Raw genomic sequence first — 3121 nt, 5'->3', positions numbered from 1 at the left:
TTATTGATATTTCCAGCTGTTCAGCTTTCTACCTATTTGTTTTCCAATTCCTAACAATAGACATCTGAGACATCTGACTCTAAAGTTACCCCTAGTGTCACTAACTATTTTATATTAGCCAATGAGGCAATGTAAAATACTATATGGCAATAAGGCAGCAGATGGCAGCTTTCACATAGAGCACAAGAGACATTACCCCAACACACACCATGACCTAGAGTAGATTTTTTTTAGGTTTTTGTTTTGTTCCCAAAGCATAGGTGCTGAAAAAAGTACAAAAAACTGTTTAGTAACATCTATAATAAAGTAATGTTTGGAAGGGCCAAAATGCCCTTATTTCATTGGTGGGGGCGGGGTGTAATGAAGGTCGTTTTTTATTTTTCCATCTCATTTTTTGATTTTTTTAGAATAATTTTTTCAGACTTTGTAACCTTAATGATTTCTCTTGTAACACGACTTTACCCTTGATACAGAGTCTGTACTAGAATGGCTGATGCTTCTAGTGGTGTTAAAGCTAAAGTACATTTCGAAGTGTACTGGAGCATGCATCAAGCATTGTTACCCCTAATGTCTGCCCACAACCAGTAATGCTGAGTCCAGGTCATCATTGGACAAATGGTGGGGAATTTTCCCCACCAGTGCAAAAAGTGGTCATTGTTCATGCCTTGAGCAGATGTAATAATAATATATAAACGTTGTGAAGGGATTAATACTCAAATAAAAATAATTAATACATAATAAAATAAATATAAATAAAATCATTGATAATCTGCAATGTGACAGGTCCATTTTAATACACAACTATTGTGAAAAGTGCATACTTTTGTCCTATATTTACGTCAAGCTACTTTTTAGATCATGTGTATGTTTTGTTTTTTTAACTCAAATCCAAAAAGTATTCAGATTATAGTGTTTCAAAACTAAGGTGTTGTCATTTAAATCAGCTGACATTTGCGTGTAACTAAACAAATAGTATTATAGAATTTGTCTTGCCAAAGAAAATATACAAATTATTATTGTTCACTAACACTAGACTTCAAATGAAGAGCAATACATTTCCACAAGTGAAAAAAAATAAATAAACCAAATTGAAAACTAAGACCAAATGAATATGTCGAGACAATATTTTCCAAGTTATTGGTTGAGACCTTTTAGGATGCAGCCATTTAAGTTTAGTGGGGTACTGAAAAATGTTCAGTATAGGGATTACTGGTCTTTTGTACATAAAATAAATATGGCACTTAAAGTGTAGGCTACCCATGAAAGTTCTTTTGGACATAAAATAAATATAGCAATCGTAGGCTATTCATTAAAGTGGGAGCTGAAGAGTTTAACTCCCTGACTTAACTATGCAGTATTTAAGGTCAACCCTAGTTAAGATCTCATGTAATAAGGCCTGTGCTGGCCTATAATGCATAATTATAGGATTTATCTATAGTCATTTCAATAACTGCCATATACAGGGCCATCTTCCCCACAGCTGGAGAAGCTAACTGGGATTTGGCCATCATGTTTCATTGTAAAGTTGATTTGAAATGTTAAACTGTCGTCCATACTACTCAATATTTTTAAGCCTTGTCCTCTTAATTAGCAGTTTTGTACATTGGATATGCACGCTCTAATTTTTAGTTAAGATCATCACTATGCAAAAATTATGTTATTGGAGAAGTTGTATTTCATGCTTCTTGCTTTAAAATTGGAGCAGTGATTTTGCATTTCATTCTTCCAGGGCATGTCAAGTTCATTCAGCTGCTGATAAATTATAGTTCTAAAATCTACCATGTTGAGAATCACATTCTGCCACTTAGGGTGTTCTTTTCTAAATAATTTCACAAAAACATTTCAATTTAAGAACTCCATTGTAAAGTCAGTTTACTTTTCCCCATTAACCGGCTGTGAAACAGTTTAAAACTTAGATTATCAATAAGTGACCTGTATAATGTGTACCTTTGAAGATAAAGAGGAAATTTTCTTGGAAGAAATGTAAAATGAGAAATAGGTCTATGAATTACATGTTTTACTATTAAAGCATATGTTATTCTACATAATTTACAGATGTTTTATATAAAAATATGTATATAAAAAATAAAAAAATAACAAGTCTTTATAGCTTTGGTTCCTTCTTGATGAATACTGATGTGGAGGTATATGACCACTATGACCCCTCTTTTTTTGTAGAAAGGTTAATAGGGCAGTGACGTATTTTTGGGTTCATTATGACACCATCACAATGGGTTCATGATTGCATCATCATGATGACATCATAATGGGTTCATGGTGACATCATCATGACAACATCATAATGGGTTCATGATGACATCATCATGGCGACATCATTATGGGTTCATGATGACATCATCATAATGGTTTCATCATGACATCACCATGACAACAGCATAATGGGTTCATGATGACATCATCATAATGAGTTCATGATGACATCATCATAATGCGTTCATGATGACATCATCATCATGCGTTCATGATGACATCATCATCATGGTTTCATGCTGACATGACGACATCATAATGGGTTCATGCTGACATCATGACTGCATCATAATTGGTTCATGATGACATACTCACAATGGGTTCATGATGACATCATCATGACATCATCATGGGTTCATGATGACATCATAATGGGTTCATCATAATGGGTTCATGATGACATCATCATGACATCATAATAGGTTCATGATGACATCATCACAATGGGTTCATGATGACATCATTACATCATAATGGGTTCTTGATGACATCATCACAATGGGTTCATGATGGCATCATCATGACAACATCATAATGGGTTCATGATGACATCATCACAATGGGCTCATGATTACATCATCATGACAACATCATAATGGGTTCATGATTACATCACAATGGGTTCATGATGACATCACAATGGGTTCATGATGACATCATGACTATATCATAATGGGTTCATGATGACATCACAATGGGTTCATGGTGACATCATCATGACAACCTCATAATGGGTTCATGGTGACATCATGACAACATCATAATGGGTTCATGATGACATCATCACAATGTATTGATGATGACATCATCATGATGACATCACAATGGGTTCATGATGACATCATCACAA

The sequence above is a fragment of the Sceloporus occidentalis genome, unplaced genomic scaffold (genome assembly GCF_023333645.1).
Source record: "Sceloporus occidentalis isolate IW3139 unplaced genomic scaffold, rSceOcc1.0.p SCAF_23, whole genome shotgun sequence".
Lineage (NCBI taxonomy): Eukaryota > Metazoa > Chordata > Lepidosauria > Squamata > Phrynosomatidae > Sceloporus > Sceloporus occidentalis.
Note: the sequence above shows the minus strand (reverse complement) of the source record.